At 32.4% G+C, this 20,016-nt stretch overlaps 2 pseudogenes; one reads left to right on the top strand and one right to left on the bottom strand.

Moving 5' to 3' along the window:
- Window positions 1-1,136: 1,136 nt before the first annotated feature.
- LOC140852618 (ATG8-interacting protein 1-like) lies at window positions 1,137-3,493 on the bottom strand (annotated as a pseudogene).
- Window positions 3,494-9,242: 5,749 nt separating this feature from the next.
- LOC140852402 (uncharacterized) lies at window positions 9,243-19,597 on the top strand (annotated as a pseudogene).
- The last annotated feature ends 419 nt before the right edge of the window (window positions 19,598-20,016 follow it).

Here is a 20,016-nt window from a genome sequence, read left to right as displayed (position 1 = left end):
GCAGAGTGCAAAATTACTCCCATTTTCCATGCATTCCAACAGCACATGAAAATTTCGGGCTAGAAATAGTGAAAATAGAATTTCATGAAACCATTATATTTAAAAGAATCACCATATAAATAGATGAAAAGTCTATGACTTCCAGAAAAACTTAAATGTGCGCCAAATACAAATTTATTTCATAATTTCATCGCTTAGTAAACTAAGTTAAAATCCTTGATTTAGTTAAGGCTATGATTTAACAACCAACCTATGAAACTCTCCTAGCTTCATATAGCAATTCTGGATCCACAAACACCCACTATGCCTGCAATGTGACTTCTAATTAACTGATGCAAGTTGGCTTGGAGAAAGACCAAGGCATGAATAAGCGCAAGCAGTAATGCAGAACAAGAAGAGATCGATGGTTACAGGCTACAGTTATAGTAACGCAAACCCATGAAAAAGTTAACAAAATACAGATTGTACCCAAATGATAACAGGTCAAAACTTCAAAGATTGGTTCACTAAGAAATACACATAAAATCAAAAGATGAGCAGAATGTCATTATGAAGTTTGTCAAACAAGCTTCTTTGACAAGTTGGAATCATTCAGATTGCAGTCCAGAAAGAAAAATCACCAAAATACTGGGAATTTTGTAGGATTAATCTCTTAGTCTTAGCTGTTGCATGATTCAACATAGTCGACCAGCCGAACCAACGTCATGGAATTTTTTTGGGCTTTCTAGTGCCAATCAACTCCCACAAGAGTCCAATTAGAGATTACTGATGAGTTTTCCAACATTTCAAGGCACCTTGAAGGAAACTAAGAACATATGGATTTTGATCAAGTAGTATAATTTATTACATGCTTTCGTTTCATACCTTAAAATTATGTACATAGCATCAGCTGGTTATATAGATAGAGGATTTGAATATCAAAACTGAAACTGAATAGCACATAAGGCATTAAGGTGGATTCTGCCAGATAACCTTTATAGTTCAGAAGCCCCTCACCTTCTAATTATATCCTTCCTTCTCCCTCCTAATGACTCTTCTCACTCTTTTTTCTATATTAGTATATAGAAAACCACCATACCCCCAATACAAACCTTTTCAAAAGTATCATCTTGTTTGTTAACAAGTTGCTAATGATGAGAACAAAGAAACCAATAAATAGAATAGCAATCCAAGTTAAAGTTTTAAAAAATGGAGTGCTTACAATTTCCTTCATAGTACTATTCCTGTCATATTCCCAGCAACGATGTCAGCTTACCTCATCATGGATGTTAAACTGCAATTTAAGTTGATGTAGCTGCCATTTTTTCTCGCCGCCAGCGCTGCCCAAGAATTACAAGCCCATTAAAGCAGCAGCCACACAGACAGACCAAAATGTGTTAGCCTCCTTTGCGTGACGATACAAAGATGCTGCATGCCTTTTCCACCATGCTTCACAAGGAAGGCCAGATTCATCAGACTTATCCTTCTTCATTCTTCTTTGCATACTTTGGAGGAGAGTCCAAATTTTGGGGAGAATGTTCATAGAACTCACTGCTCTCAATATGAGGCACTGACTCACTTCTACCAGTTTCAGCACGAAAAGTACTAAATTCAGGACCCAGATACATATCCTGCTCTTCACCAATCAAATTTACCTTTTGCAATCCCTTTCCCTCTTCACACTCCATACCATACTGAATTCCATGAGGGGGATTGTCAGATTTACTTTGCACATTTTCTTCACTCATTTTATTGGCTTCATTATCATCCTCAGCAATGCTTTTCTGACCCTCTGCTTCAATTTCATTGAATTCTAGCTCTATTGGTAGATTCTCATGCTCACTTGGTGGAAATACAAAGTGACCGGACATAAATAATGCACCAGAAGATTCACTTTGACTTTTGTTGAACTCCTTGCCTTTATTCTCATCAGCTAGGTCAAATTCTTTCGGACCAGGTGCAGCAGCATAGGTAGATGCAGTTAGAGAGACAACTTCCCAATCAGCTCCACGGGATGGTGTGCCCTCTCCCTCCTTCTCATCATCCGCCATTTCCCAAAACCTAACTAGACTAGCATCATAAGTTCAACAAGATTCAGTTTAACACAAAACCGATATTGCTATATATATTAATAAAGATTGAATTAATGGACAGAGATGGGTAAAGATAGCAACAACAGAAGAACATGTCTTTCTGTATTTGCCCAGATGGTAGACCAATTCAGTCATTTTCAAAATAAAAATCTTCAAGGACTGTTTTTATATTAATCAAGATGAACCGTTTGGTATTTTATAAAATTAGTAAAAAAACATACAATCAGCAATTTGTTTTTTTTTTTTTTTAAAGGAGAACCTAACAAAGATAATCATGGATATTTTCAGAATCCAACAGCCAAAAAACAAGAAAGAGAAAAGTCCTGAAGGGCACATTTAAACAATTAAAAAACACATTGGTGAAAAGTATATTCATAAACTTATCCTCACCCCTGAAACTCCTTTCACATTTTTATGCATCAAGGAACTCAATAAAGCAATCCAAAGATCGTATAAACTATCAAGAATCACATGTTTCTCAATCGCCGAACTTCCAAACAGCCCAAAACATTCAGGAAGTCCCCCTTTCAAATGATACCTTGCTGTCTATAGTTAGCATAAAATGATGTTTTACTATCTAGAGTTGACAAGGGGCCCAACAAACAGCTGCATCCACAATCCAAATAAATTGAATTCAGATTAACTAAATAACAAAATGACTAATTCTAATGAATGTTGTTTACAAATCATATTGAGAAGAACCAAATCAAACCAGCAAAGGACATTTTTCCCTTGACTCCTTCTATGTGTAAGCACATCATCAGATAATTAACAAAGCTTGACCAAATCCTCTCATTCCATACAATTTACCACCAAAGGGAATTTAAAAATCTTTACACGCAAAGATGATAGCTGTTTTCCTCTATACAGATCCACCCATTCATAATTATAAAAGAGGTAATCCAAAGAACCCTAATTTCTTAGAAATTCAATTTGCAGTAAGGTGATCCAACTCTTATTAAATAAAACCAATTGTTCCATCGACGAAAACCCACATGGGTCAATTGAAACAAACCAGAACTCTAGCATCCAACCGAATAACATCGACCAACAAGAATCAAAAAAAAAAGAAAAGAAAAAAAAAAACAATCCTGATAGATCCTCACACAATCCAAGAGTTCGAATTAGAGAAAGAAGAAGAATCCCAAATTATGATTAAAACTATAACTTTAAGGGATGCATGCAAGATAAATGGGAAAAAGAATTAGTCGATAAATCAAATCATCAGACCAACAAAGAATTCTAAAAAGAGGAGATTATTACCTTCAATGAAAAATGAGAAATTGGAGAATTTTCCAGTTCCCGGGACGAAGAAACTTTGGGAGCCAAAGCTAATCCAGAGGAACTTTAATACTAGAGAGATCTAGAATGGAACTAGCCGGTAATCTCCGTTGGGAAACCGGCTGTAGGCTGTTGGCGGTGCCTCGAGTTGGGGTTTGGGATGACGGTGTAAGAATATCCACAAACTACGCCTTACTGCGACAATGGGAAGAGAAAAAAAAAAAAAAAAAGGTAAATATGGTATGGCAAGGTTCTGAGCGCGCTCTCTGTCTGATCTGAAGCCGGCATTTGTCACATGGAAAGTACGTAATTTAACTAGGGATCTGTTTACACAATTCAACAAATTTGGATTGATTTCCATACCATGCTTGATATTAAAAAAAAAATTAAAAACTTAATAAACTTTATATTTATTTTTAAAGAAAAAAATAAAATAAATAATATAAAATTTTGATATTTGATAAATTTTTAAATGACGATAATTCATACTTAACAAAAATATCTCTAATAAAGCTGCATATGTAATTATTAAATTTATTTAAATATTTATCTAAATTTATTTAATAAAATTTTTTGTAAAAAAAATAAAATGAAGATGGTATTATGTAAAGGGTTATATGATTATAGATATTACATAAAAATTAATTGGAGATAACAATGATATCTTAATATTAAAAAATTATTTTATTTTGAATAGTATATTCGTAAATTTGATCATATTCTTATATATAGATTTACCTTCAACCAACGTGGCAATCTTTGTTCAGTATCATTTTTTAGAATAATTTTTCTACCAACCAAACATAGTAAAAATTATTTTTCTTCGCAATCATTTTTTTCAAAAATGATTCTCAAAAATTATCAAATTATCCCGTAATCTGATATACCTCTACCAAATGGACTATAAGGGTTCATCTTAAGTTTTACCTAAATCCTATCTACCGGCATGTTGAATTGCAAGATAAAAAAATCATGAAGTTTTTTTTTTTTTTTTTTCCTTCCCACGGGATTGGAGCTGGAGATAAATTGGGTTGACAAAGGTCCTACTTAAATAGAATGTATAATTCATAATCCTATGAAAAATCTAATCCAATCCTATTGGATTTTTCAAACAAACCCTAAGCTGGAGATTTGAAGGATAGCTATAATTTCTACCGATTGAAGTGAAAAAATAATTTAATTTAGGGAGACTACCTGAGTCCTCGAGACCCTCCATGTTCATCAAATTATTTTGTCCTCTAACAAAAATCAAATTAGAGTGTAGCTTAACATTTTCAAACCTCCTCGTGTGAATAAAGGAATGCCTATCTAATGCTTTAACTGAAACATTTGTATCATTAATCATATGCCCTGTATATCAGTATATGAATAGTGTGATCCTTGAATTAGCACACCTTGTATAGTTGCTAGCAAGTCTCCTTCCAAAACCATATAGGATTTTTTTCGGTGCAACGGTATCTTGGCTTAAATTCTTGCATTACAATTATTGTAATATTTTGGCCAAAAGAAAAGAGGGGTTGTCATTTGCATGACGCAAGCAATCTTGTGTAAAACTCCAAAGAACCCTAGTTAGAACATGTAAATGCAAGCAATTGTCTATAAAAATATAGTTTGACTTGCAAAGTTGTGTGGTTTGACTTGCAAAGTTGTATACCAATTATCTCATACTTATATGGTTGCTGCTAGTTTAGTTCTCGGAAATGGAGTTGAGATAGAAAAGCGGAAGGATGGCCGCTTCTCTTTGTTGCTGGGAGAGGGAGAGGGATGGGGATATCAATATCTAGTTGTCCTTCTCTGGTAATTATAAATTTGTTAGACTGGTCCGTAGCTTGTATTGAGGAATAAATTTAAGGACTCTAGTGGTGCTTGTATACTTATGGGTGCATCCACTTAGTGGCTTAAGCTTTTGGGTTAGATCTTAATATGATATTAGCGTGCATGATACTTCTTGCCTATTAGTATCTTCATGCTTCCACTAATTAATTGTTGTATCGCCCCTTGCTTCAAGTTCCATTCGTCAGGCTCTATACATGAGAGGGTGTGTTAAGAAATAGCCTCATTTGGATACGTTAAGGACTTTAATGGTGCTTATATACTCATGCTAAGGTCTATTATAACATGCATAAAGAAAATCATCACACACCTGGAGAAGTATAGTACACATTTGATACATAACTTGCTTGCTTTATTTGCGTATCTAAAGGCATGGATTTTTATGCATGCCTAACAACTTGTTTGTAACACGTCCAGACTGATAACCGTGATCGATCGACAACATATCTCAAAAGGCCATCTAGCATAGATGCAGTATGTCTTCAAAAGGGGTATCTCGTGCAAGTCGAATAAGAGATTTTGAAAGGATTTCAAACTTCAATCAAATATCAATGTACAGAGAGAACTTGGCCAGTAGACAAAAGTACTCAACCAGTATGCCAAGTTATACTTAATAAGTAGAAGGATGCCCATCTCTATCAAAGTATCAAGAGAATAGGCTGAAATCCCAAGAGGCACATACCAAAATACCAAGAGGATGTAGGCTGAAATACTTTCTATGGGCAAATACACCAAGGGTCCAAGGGTGTAGGCTGATTTAAACCAATATACCAAGAATGCAGATCGAAACACCAAGGGTGCAAGCTGAAATACTAAGGATGCAGGCCAAAATATCAAAAGGTATAAGTCGATACCATTGGCATTTCTCGTAATATGAATTTTCATTGATTATGAACTAATTTCTTACTTTGATTTCTTATGAAATAAGAGCTAAATTATCGTCTGAATGAATGGTCAAGGAACCCATAATTACTTATGATTATATTATTATTTTGGACCCCATTGTCTTAGTCATAAAATATAGATATTCGTATAGGCCTGATTTGGTTAGTAGGCTCTGTAATGAGTGAATTCATTAATATTACTAAGTAGGTTAGGTTCCCACTCCACTCCTATATATAGATATTTGTAAAGAAATCCTAGGATATTAAGATCTCTATATTCCTAAGATGCACCTATCCCATTGAGAAATAGATATAAAGTGTAGACGAAGAAGAAGTTCTATCTCATTGTTATTTTCTTCTTTCACAGGATGCTGCTACAATAATCATCAATGGCTGCTCAGAGCTCCTAAAGTATGATTGGATTTTATTTTTACTTTTTTAATGATTTTGTGTGCTAATCTTTTGTGTGATTTCATATGGAAAAATCTCATATTTGATATCAGAGCCTGAATTTTGTGGGAGATTAGAATCAAAATAATAGATTCAATAAAAAAAGGGTTTTTCACGTACATACCCTCCCAAATTTTAGAATTTATATAAACACTCTCCTAAAATTAATATTTGCATATATATCCTCATAAAATACTTATTATGTATGTATGCCCTTTTTTTTTGCATATATATCCATTCCATTTTACACCATTAAGAAATTAGTGGTTTAAAATTAAAATAACTAAAATATCCTTAATGGATAGATCGATATGCAAAAAAAAATATTTATAATGATATATATATAAATAGTAACTTTACGAGGATGTTCATGCAATTTAACATATTTAGGAGGATACATATGTAAAAAAATTATTTATTTTTATTTATTTTAACTTATTTTAATACTTAGACTCATCTAGTGCTTACTCATTGATATTTTCTATAAAAATATTTTTATAATTTAAATTAAATTAATTTTCAGTGAAATTGTTAACCTATCACCCACCTTTGAAGTAAAAAGATAATTTTATAATTTAAATTAATTTGACATAATTGAAATGCTATATCAAAGATATTTATGCAAAAATAATATACTGTATGGGTATTGCATGCAAATATCAATTTTTGGAAGGGTATTCATGTATATTCAATATTCAAGAGAGTATTAACATAAAAAATATTAAGATTTTTTTATATATATATACCCTCCTAAATATATGAAATTTTATAAATAGCTGCAAAATTATTATCATATATATATCCTTATAAATATTTCTTTTTGTATGTATGTCCATTGAGAGTATTTCAATAATTTCAATTTTAAAACTATTGATTTCTTAATAGCATTAAATAATATGGGCACATATGCAAAAATAAGAAAATAGAAGGGTATACATATAAATAAGTATTTATGAGGATATATATGAAAATATTAATTCTGGATAGAAGAGGTACGGGTCTTCCCATGGCCATCCCCTCTTCTCTCCTTCTCATCAGAGTGGCGAGATCAGGCTTCGACAACCATCGAGAAAAAATGATGGTGAGTCCAACCGAGTTTCCATCCAGATCCAAAATCGACAAAAAAGGTGAGGGACAATGGTTCTCGCCACCATGCCCTCCTCCTCCCATGTCATGCTCACAAGTAGTCATTTGTGCAGGCGGTGGCGATCTAGGGCAAGCGACGATGCTAAATGCGGCTCACCATCCTTTTGCCATCCGATTTTAAGAATTTCAAATAAAAAAGGGAACTATCGAATCTCATCTTTACCAATGGTGGGTAATCAGAGAGAGGTTGACAATCAGAAGCGGTGGATGGAAAGAGGCTGGCGGTCTACTTATTAAGGCTTACCGCAGGTTGTCAATTGAGACTTGGACGGGAGGCATCAAGTTTGGCCCCCTTTTCCACCACCCGACCATGAGAAGCAAGGAGTTTTCAACTTTCGGGTTTTGGGTTTCAATCTAAAATCTGAACCCAAATTAAAGGAAAAGGGAGATTTTTCAATTTAGCCCTTGGAGAAGTACATTATTTGATTACAGCACTTCAAAAATTATATTCTGATCCCTATGATGAAATTTATTACATAAAGCTACCTATATTATTGTTTAGCCCATGATAAAGTTTATTATTTAATAACAATCCTCAAAAAATTTATTTTGAGTCCTTGAGATGAGATTTTATTATAATATTGAAGTGTTTGTATTATTGTTTAGTCCTTGTTCTAAAGTTTATTACATAATATTGATCTAATAATTATGTAATGATCCCTACAATATAGTTTAATTGCATAAAGATCTTTAAATATTCTATTATAAATCTTGTACTCTCACATTTGGTTTGAATAATCACATATTTTTGTGTTAATCCCTAGTTTAGAAGATTGTAGGTTCATAGGTGATGACCACCAAAGTGGCCCATTTATTGAGATTTGCAGCATTCTTTTGTTTGGCATTTCAAGGGATTAGATATGTTAATTTTTGGTAGATTCTTTACTACAGATACATTAAATTGAATGAATGGATTCATGGGCATAGCTCATTGATCCCTAATTTGAAGATTTATGGATTATAGTAACTACCTAAGTAGCCCATTCACTGGTGTTTGCAAGATTTTTCTATATGATATTTTAAAGAGATTGAGAAGTGTTGAGAAATTATTGCATACAATTATCTTTTCAAAGGGAGCTTATTGTATATTATAGTTGTGAAGTCGAATATTTTGTAACTGATGAATGTACATAGTCTAGAGATTCATTCTATCAAAATAGATGGAACTCTGAAAGTTGATAATACCTTACTAGTTAATTCCACTAGACACTAAAGAGATATCTTATATGGGTCATTTCCTTCCTAAAGAAAGTTTGTGGCATTGTACCAAGAGCTCTCATTGAAATAATGCTTATATATATTTTTAAGCATATTGGTTGTATGTGTTTGTCCATTAATTAACTGCATTAAGTTGTTTTGTGGTTAGCACTTTTGCAATGAATAACTCTACTGCTCCCATTGAAATTCTGACTAGAACAAATTACAAAAGATGGAAACATGATATTGAGTTGGCGCTGGGTTTGATACATTTGGATGTTGCATTGCATGATGATACTCCTCTCAGGTCACTAGTGAGAACACTTCAAAATAAAAAACTGCCTATGAAAAGTGGGAGAAAGTGAATCATCTTAACTTGATGATTACGAAGAGATCCATATCTAATTCCATTTTAGATGCTATACCTAACAATGGTAACACTAAGCAATTCTTTGATGCCGTAAGTAAGAGATATGTAGAATCTGATAAGATTGAGGCTGGAGAGTTGATGAATAAATTAATTAATATGAGGTATGATGGTACTAGCATTTTTAGAGCTTACTAAAGGAAAGCGTGGCGGTTTTGTGTATATATTTTTAAAATTTTATAACAGAATATACATAGATTAAATAATTTAATCTACAATGCATGCATAGATCAAATCTAAAATTACCATACAAGATTTATGATATAAACTAATATGTATGTATGTAAATCTAAAATCTAAAATTCAACAAATATAGATCACATCTATATCAAATCAAATCATATCTGAATTATATTTAGATCATATCTAAATATGAATTGAGTTCAAAACTTCATATCTGAGCACGGATAGTAGATCACCATATTCAAAATTTATAGTAGCTAGTTCTTGATGATGCTCAGCAGCCGCACCGTGTCCAGTCTCTACAGGTATCCACACAAAGTTCTTGTGCTGATCAATCTCTCCAGAAGTGCTAGCTCGCAAAGACACCATGCTTTGGCTGATCTAAGAAGCAAATGAAGAAAATGAAGAATAAAGAGATCCTCTTCTTTTCTTTCTGGAATCACGTATCAAATCTCTACAATAGAGATTAAGAGAAGAATCCTTTCTTCTCAATTCTCTTACACACGAAAGAGAACCTTTCTCTCTTCCTTTCATGCCTTTAAGAAGAATTTTTTTTTTGATTTTTATAATAAAAATTAGATCTAATCTAATTTTTTATATAAAAAAATACATAAAATTTTAATCTCTAGAAGAACTCGAAAGAGAGACCCAAGAGAAGAACCATTTTTCTCTTTTCTTCTCCTTGATCTAGAGCCCTAGAAAATTCCAAACACCCAACCAGATTTTTTTGATATTTTTTCTCTAAATTTTCATGTTAAAAATTAGATCTAATCTAAGTTTTACTCTAGAAAAAAATTTTAAAAAAAAATCTATGAGAAGAACTCCTTCTCCAAGACTGCGTACTAGAAAGAAGACCTTTCTTCTTCCTTCTTTTTCTCCCATTGGAAAGAACATTTCTTCTCCAATTTTCTATTGGTAGCTTTCTTTGATGCCTTGAAATCAGTAGCAAACTCTCACAAAATCTCTTCCAAAGAGGGGAGAGAAGAGGGGCTTCATGCATGGAGTTATGGGGCGTCCAACTCTTGGATGCCCCCTCCTCCTTTTCTTCCTTTTGGACGACCACAAGAGGGGGATGGCCTATTTTCTTTCACAGAAGAGAGGAGAGGGTGCGGCATCAGATTTGGGGCATGGATACTCATGGTGGGAAGAAGTGGGGCATGGAGGATCTTAAATAGATGGATTTAGGAGTTGGTTAAGTCCTATTCCAAATAGGACTCAAGAATCTTATTCTAATTCTAACTAATTTTTGAATCCAATCCTAACTAACTTAGGAATTAGTTATAACAAACTAACTAATTAGGTCCTAGTCCAATTATAAAACCAATTAGACCCCAATCCAATAGAAAATTAGTTAGATTAAAACCCCATTGATCCAGAGATTGATTCTTGGATATTTTCCTTTAACATTTTCAGAGAAGCATTTGATAATAGTGCTTGATCTAATCAAGCCGATTATCCAATAGGATTTGATCTAATCAAAATCTAAATCAAACTAAATTGAATCTTATTCAACTCAAAATTTGATTTGCATCCCTAAGATCAATTGAAACAAATCCTGTTATCCAATAGGGCTGTATTCAATCAATCCAAAGCTAGCTTAATTGAATCTAATTCAATTAGATCTGATCCAATCTCTATTGCTCAATCAAATTGAATCAATAACAATCAAATTATTAATTAATTATTCTTCTAATTTACTAACCATTAATAAATAATTTATTATAATATTTGCATAGGATTAATCATCAATCATATTGATTATTAAATCTTTCAACGATTCATAATCATCGATCAGCCATTTGATCAAATAGGTACTTCTATATATATGACCTCATAGATTCGAACCTAAGTCAGTAGTACAAGAATAATTTCTGTATCAATCGATGTAACTATCTAATAATGATAATTCGACATTTGGATTGGCCGAATGTATGTCCAGCAACACTCTAAAATCTACATGAATATAGTTATCGTATAATTCATCTCTTTGACTCTCGATGCTCAAGAATGACTTAGAGTTAAATTATCAATCCAAAAAGAGTGGTCCACATTGTATCTCAACCTCAAAAATTTTGTGACTTCTCATTAGGACTACTATGGCTAGAGTTTTGCTGAATTGAAACATAGTGATGCATCATCTTCAATTTTACTTGGAGCGATCAATCCTATTTTAACTCACACTCAGACTTAACAAATACTTGACTGTATCTAAAAATCTTTCGTTATCGAATTAAAAATTCAGATAGTTCGGCACCAAAGTACAGTGAGTTGCTTGCAAGTCACCGAGGAAGCCTCAAGTCAAAGAGACACTTATACCCATATCCCATCAGAGCAATCCTTGATAGTATAGTACTCTGGAGATGATCATACTTAGTAAAACATACTTCTATATTTCACCTGTATGCTATATCTATGTCATCACATATCTTGGTTAAGAGGACAACCAACTAACATGACACACAACGATCTACACTCAATACAATTATCATCCTTATAATAATTATATCATTTGATCGCAAGCAGAATTTAAGAACCACATAATAAATCTTCTTTTATCATTTTAGAAGTAGCTCTAAGGATTTCATCATAATATATGAGTTCTATTTAGGAAGATGTATTTCTTATGATGAATCTGTTAGATAATATTTATCATTTTATAATTTATATACATATATGGAGCATAATCATCTACAACCTAGATGATTGATTTTAGGATATATTTTTCAACAACTCTCATTTAGATCAAAGCCAATCAGATTGGTATCAAATACCCATCTTTCATTTGTGATCATCAAACTCCGTAGATCCGATTGCTCTAGTCAATGGGTTGGCTAAGTTTTTCTTTCAGTCGATCTTCTTAAGGTCGACTTTATTTCAATCTTATCAGATAAGGTGATTGCAATGCAAAAAATATTTAGTTATCAAATAGAACATCGATTCTTTAGCTTAAGTTATAGTTTCGATACTGCTGTTAATACAGAAGGACTGGACCATCAACGAAGGGTGCCACTCCAAGCTCGCTAATAAACTTTCATAACCAAATAACTTTTTTGCCAGCATCAAATACCACAAAGAACTCCGTATCACAAATAAAATTGGCTACTAAATACTGTATGGAATCTTTCTAGCATGTCGCTCCTCTTTTTAGGATAAAAATATAACCTGACATAACTTTGTCATTTCGATCCGACTAGAAACTAAAATCAATATTTCATAGATTTTAAGTTAGATTCTCTATAAATCATTCATTGATCCATAGTATTTCATAAATACTTAAGGATAGTTCTCATAACCTTTCAAACCTTTATGAAGAACAAAGATGACAACCAAGCTTTTATTCTATATAATGTAGGGATGTCATTTTCGATTAAGAGAGTTTCATTCAAATAATACAAAGAATACTATTATAGAACTATTAGTCCATTTGTACATACAGAATTCTACTTCATTCTCAATGAAGTCATATGTTCAAAATATATATTCTAACTTCGAGAGGTTTAATTCAATCCGAATAAACTTGAAGATTGCCAAAAGCAAAAATATCTTGTCATAGTCAACACTATAACTTTGATAAATTTTTTTGGCAATCAGACACAATTAATAGGTCACCACCTTTTCGTTTGTGTCTCTTATCCATCTAAAATCCACTCACACCCTATAGATCTTATCCCTTCAGGCGAATCAATGAATGTCCATACATTGTCGATCTTTATAGATTTTATTTTAGATTTAATGGCTTCAAGCCACTTCTCAAAGTTAGATCTTTATATGGCATCCGTATGAAAGATCAAATCTTCATTCTGAACTTAAAAACTGAAGTATCTGTTCGATTGACATGGTATTCTACTGTATTTACTCAAAGATGCTTTTACATCGGGCTCCGAATTTGATCTAATCAACTTCGATTCTATTGGTTTGTATCAGAGTCGGTTTCTCTACCTATCAAGCTTTACCAAGCTTGCTCTTAACGGCATCAATTTTTTCACTAAGAAATTTTTTTTTCAAAAAGAATATCTTAAGATTCATGAACATCTCATGTCCATGAGGAAGGTAGAAGAAATATCCCTAAGATAATATTTATCAGACTAAGATCCAAGCTAATTGATTTGTGAACATTTCACATAAATTTGACACTCTAAATCCTAAGATAAGAGAGCATCAAATTATCTAAGTCCATATCTCATATGAAGCTTTGGTGATCAATTTGCTCGAAATATTCTTAAGCACATATCAAGTAGTCTCTAAAATATAATCTTAGACAGACTAGCAAACCTCACAGTGGATTGAACCATATCTAACAAAGTTTGATTCCTCCTTTAGGACATCTTTTTAAATAGTAGTATCCTAGGAGAGGTCCATTAAGAGATAATCCAATTCTCTTCAAGACATGTCAAAAACTTATTGTAAAGATATTCACTTCATCAGTCAAATCGATGAGTTCTAATACTCTTTGCAGTTTATTTTTCTACCTCATTATGGAATCATTTGAATATTTCAACCAATTCAGACTTGTGCTTCATAAGCAAGATGTACTCATGCTAAGATAGATCGTCAGAGATTTTAATAAAGTAGTAAGTCCTCTTCTAGCACTTATGTTCATGAGTGCAAATACATCAATATGTATCAAACCCAGAACATCATTGGCTCATTCATCCTTTCCAATAAAAGGTGACTAAGTCAACTATGCCAAAGATAGGCTTCAATGACAATTATCCACTCATTATTATAGTATCATTCACAATGATATTATAATAATCATTTTTATTGACACCATCAATAAGATTAGATAATAGTGACAATCACTTAAAATGATATCGTCAGAGTTAAAAATAACCTTAACGATTTCTAATGTTAAGATTAGAACAGACTTCAATCTCTTACATTCAAAAATCTCTTATCATTTTTAAATCTTCTATTATCTTGAAGTCTTTTACAACTATTTGCAAACATGACTCGTATTATTGATATCCCATACTTAGATAGTAGTATTACCTATAGAAAAATTTCAAAGAGTTATCATATAATTATCTTGACCAACAACCATTTGTTGATTTCTCTTTTAAGCCTGTTTGGATTAGCTTTAGACTTCTTGATCAATTCAAGCTTAAGAATTATATTCAACTTCTGATACTGGCTATCGAATTAGGTCCATAACGTTGTCACTATCTAACAGTGAATAGAATAATAATTTTTTAATTATTTTTAAAAAGAGAATAATTGACCTACTAGTATATGAACTATTTTAAGCCTAAAGACTTGGACTTTAGTCTAAAGATTCTTCTACTATTTTATACAAATTGATAATCTCTACCTCCAATTCGAAGAATTATTTTAATTTTTTAATGGATACTAGAATCCACACAGACTGCATTCGGGCCCGAGTATGGCTCGACCAATCCTAGTGCATCCATGGATAGGTTCATAATCAATTATTTTTTCAAATAATTTTTAGCAATCAGATTTTACCTCAGATATCTCTTCAGCAGGCATACGATACCTCCACTGACAAATTCGATTAGGTCCAACTATTAACATGACTACATCAAGTACATCTAGCAAACGAAAGTTCAGACCCGAGTGTTGCTCGACCAACCTGACCATTGATTTGAAGGACATAACAAGATGGTCATATGATGAATGATAATTTTAATACCTAATAGACACTAAATGTGTGGCACCTCCAATGCCTATTTAGAATATTGGATGCATTATCATATACCTTAATGGGAGGCTATGATCTAGTTATCCCCATAACTAGCTCATTTTATGAATCTAATAATTTAAAAAATTTGATTAATATATTTTAGAAGTAATCAGTCGACCTACAAGTCATAAATCCTTTCACTGACTTTATCAAGTCATGTAAAGGACTAGAGACTAGCTGATCCAACCGATAAGTCATAAATTCTCCCACTAACTTCACTAAGTCATGAGAAGGACCAGAGATAAGTCGGTCCTTGGCACCTAAATCAATCATACTGATTAACCTCAACGACATGAGTCAACTCGAGTCACCTAGTGATCTAATCAGCCCAATAGCTCGGGCTCAACTTTTGAGCCTCAATTAAGATCCATTTGGTTTAATCAAAGATATAGACTCGATATTCTACAACTATTATATTTGATCTAAAGTATCCTTGATCTAATCTAAATCAACTATTGGTTAGATTTAATCAACTACTCTTTTTTGCCTATTAAGTTTTTGATTCTAATATTAGGTCTAATCCAATTAAAAAGATCTGATTTGAGCTAACCCATACCCCATATTTTATGTAATGTCATTAGATCTTTAATCATAATTTTAGATCTAAAATATATTTTTAATTTTTAATTAAATATAATATTAATATGGGTTAAGATTATTAATTAAAATTATTTTAATTTTATAAAATAATTTTACATCATTTTTATACAAAATTTTTTATTCTGAAAACTAGGTTGGCTCACTCCTAAATCGAGTCGGCTCACTTCAGTGGGTCAACTAAGTCTGATACTTGATCGACTAACTGATCATAAACAATAACCATTACTGTTCAGTCTAAGACAATTGGATCGGATCAGTCAGCACTGAGCTGACTAAACCAAGGGACTGGGTTGAACTGTGTCGGCTCAATTGGCATGCCAACAGGCATCATATAGTTTCAGATCTAAAAATTTTTGCATAAACTGAAATAAAATCAATCATAAACTTTAGATCATATCTAAATATTTTATGATTTTAAATTTTATTTTTTATAATTAAAATAATTTTAATTATACAGATTAGATATTTTACTTTTCATACAACCCAAGTTTTGTATCACATACAACAAATCCTATGGTTTCAACATCTAAAATTTTACAGAAAATTAAATTCTTCCTTTTGCATTCTTCTTCATGGGATTAAATCATATGGCACCCCTACATGCCATAAAAGCACCCTATCGAATAGGAAGAGAGGGCTTTTAAATTTTTTTTGCTCCTATGATTAGACGGTCTGATGATCAACCTAATCCAAGTACTTGCTAATCGGATTATCTAATCTACTTACATATCACATATATAAAAAATTTAGATCAAATCTAAATTATATCAGATCTGATTTTTATATCAAATCATAATACATCTCATGCATTACTAAGTCTAGATTTCAACTCTACATATATATATGTTCATATCATAATGAACCTTCGCTCTGATACCAGTTGAAGAGAAGCGTGACAGTTTCGTGCATGCATTTTTAAAATTTTACAGTAAAACATACATAGATTAAATAATATAATCTATAATACATGCATAGATCAAATCTAAAACTACCATATAAGATCTATGACATGACTAATATGCATGTATGTAAATTTGAAATCTAAAATTCAGCAAACATAGATCACATCGATATCAAATTAAATCATATCTAACTTATATTTACATCATATCTAAATATGAATTGAGTTCAAAACTTCATACCTGAATACGGATAGCAGATCACCATATTTGAAATCTATGGTAGCTGATTCTTCATGATGTCCAGCAGCTGCACATATGTCCGGCCTCTACAGGTATCCATACGAAGCTCTTGTGCTGATCAATCTCTCTGGGAGTGCTAGCTCACGAAGACACCATGCTTTGACTGATCTAAAAAAAATATGAAGAAAATGAAGAATGAGGAGACTCTCTCCTTTTTTTCCTAGAATCATGCATCAAATCTTTACAATAGAGATTATGAGAAGAATCATTTCTTCTTAATTCTCCTACACATAAGAGAGAACCTTTCTCTCTTCCTTTCATGCCTTTAAGAAGAACTTTTCTTCTCTAATTTTCATAATAAAAATTAGATCTAATCTAATTTCTCATACAAAAAATTATATAAAATCTTAAACTCTAGAAGAACTCAAAAGACAGATCCAAGAGAAGAATCGTTCTTCTCTTTTCTTCTTCCTTTTCTTCTTGATCTAGAGCCCTAGGGAACCCCAAACACCTAACCAAATTTTTTTAGTATTTTTTCTTTAAATTATCATATTAAAAATTAGATCCAATCTAATTTTTATACTAAAAAAATAAAAAAAAATCTGTGAGAAGAACTCCTCCAAGGCTGCGCAATAGAAAGAAGATCCTTCTTCTTCCTTCTTTTTCTCTCATTGGGAAGAATTTTTCTTCTCTAATTTTCTACTGTAACACTAGCAAGAGAAGCTTTCTTTGACATCTTAAAATCAGTAGCAAACTCTCACAAAATCTCTTTCAAAGAGGGGAGAGAAGAGGGGCTTCACGTGTGGAGTTATGGGGCGCCCAACTCTTGGATGCCCCCTTCTCTTTTTCTTCCTTTTGGGCGACCACAAGAGGGGGACGGCCTATTTTCTTTCATGGAAGAGAGGAGAGGGCGTAGCATCAGATTTGGGGCATGGATACTCATGGTGGGAAGAGGTGGGGCATGGAGGATCTTAAATAGATGGGTTTAAGAGTTGGTTAAGGCCTATTCCAAATAGGGCTCAAGAATCTTATTCTAATTCTAACTAATTTTTGGATCCATCCTAACTAACTTAAGAATTACTTATAACAAACTAACTAATTAGGTTCTAGCTCAATTATGAAATCAAGTAGATCCCAATCCAATTAGGAATTAGTTAGATTAAAACCCCATTGATCCAGAGATTGATTCTTGGATATTTTTCTTTAACATTTTCAGGGAAGCATTTGATAATAGGGCTTGATCCAATTAAGCCTATTATCCAATAAGATTTGATCCAATCAAAGTCTAAATCAAACTAAATTGAATCTTATTCAACTTAAAATTTGATTTGCATCCCTAAGATCAATTAGAACAAGTCCTGTAATCCAATAGAGCTACATTCAATCAATCCAAAGCCAATGTAATTGAATTTAATTCAATTAGATCTGATCCAATCTTCATTGCTCAATAAAATTAAATCAATAATAATTAAATTATTAATTAATTATTTTTTTTTAATTTATAAACTATTAGCAAATAATTTATTATAATATTTGTATAGGATTAATCATCAATCACATTGATTATTAAATCCTTCAACAATTCATAATCATCAATCAGCTATTTGATCAGACAAATACTTCTATATGTGTGACCCCATAGGTTCGAACATAAGTCGGTAGCATAAAAATAATTTTTATACCAATCGATGTAACCATCTAGCAATGGTGACCCGACGTTCGGATAGGTCGAATGTATGTCCAACAACACTCTAGAACATATGTGGATATAGTTATCGTATAATTCATCCTTTTGACTCTCGATGCTCAAGAATGACTTAAGGTTAAACTATCAACCCAGGAAGAGTGGTCCACATTGTGTCTCAATCTCAAAAATTCTGTGACTCCTCATTAGAGCTACTCTAGCTAGAGTTTTGTTAAATTGAAACACAGTGATGCATCATCTTCAATTTTACTTAGAACGGTCAATCCTATCTTGACTCGTACTCAGACTTAACAAGTACTTGACTGTATTCAAGTACAGTTTGGCATCAAAGCACAGTGAGTTGCTTGCAAGTTACTGAGGCAGTTTTAGATCAGAAAGACACTTATACTCATATCCCATCAGAGTAATCTTGACAGTAGAGTGCTCCGGAGGTGGTCACGCTCAGTGAAACATACTCCTATATTTTACTCGTATGTTATATCCGTGTTACCACACACTTTGATTAAAAGGACAACCAACTAATATGGAATACAACGATCTACACTCGATATAATTATTATCCTTATAATAATTGTATCATTTGATCATGAGCAGGATTTAAGAACCACACGATAAATTCTCCTTTATCGTTTTGGAAGTAGCTCTAAAGACTTCATCATAACATATGAGTTTTTAGAAAGATGTATTTTTTATGATGAATCTACCGGATAATATTTATCATTTTATAATTTATATATATATATGGAGCATAATCATCTACAACCTAGATGATTGGCTTTAGATATATTTTCCAACACTTACATCATGAGATCGAAGAGTATTTCATCCAAGCTTAGGAGTCTTGATATCTCTATTCCTAATATTTTTATTGTTCATTAGGACCTTAATTCTCTTTCTACACAGGCTTAAAACTACTTATGATGCAGAGAGGGATAAATGGAACATGAATAAACTCATTTCTATTTGTACTTAAGAGGAAGAAAAATATCTTTGGAAAAAAGGATGAGAGTGCTAATGTGGTGTATCAGCCACATCCTAAGGATTTTAACTAGAAAAAAAGGATAATGATTCTAAAAGAAACAGTCAAACTCATAATCCTAAGAGTGGAAATTAGAATCCTAGAGGCCCATAAGCGACCACTACGAAGTTTTCAAGTGCTTCTTTTACAAGAAGAAAGGTCATAAGAAATTTGAATGTATTTTAATTACAAAAATTGGTTAAAGAGCAAGAATACCAAAGAGAAAACTCAATAGCCATTGTTTGTTTTGAATTCAGTTTAATAGATATTTCATTACATTCTTGGAGGTTACATAGTCGAGCATCTATTTATATTGCTAATTCTTTGTAGGGATTTATAAACAAGTGGAAGACAGGTGAGGATGAAGTCAATGT

The sequence above is a fragment of the Elaeis guineensis genome, chromosome 11, assembly GCF_000442705.2.
Source record: "Elaeis guineensis isolate ETL-2024a chromosome 11, EG11, whole genome shotgun sequence".
Classification (NCBI taxonomy): Eukaryota; Viridiplantae; Streptophyta; class Magnoliopsida; order Arecales; family Arecaceae; genus Elaeis; species Elaeis guineensis.
This window is presented reverse-complemented; position numbering and strand designations above follow the sequence as displayed.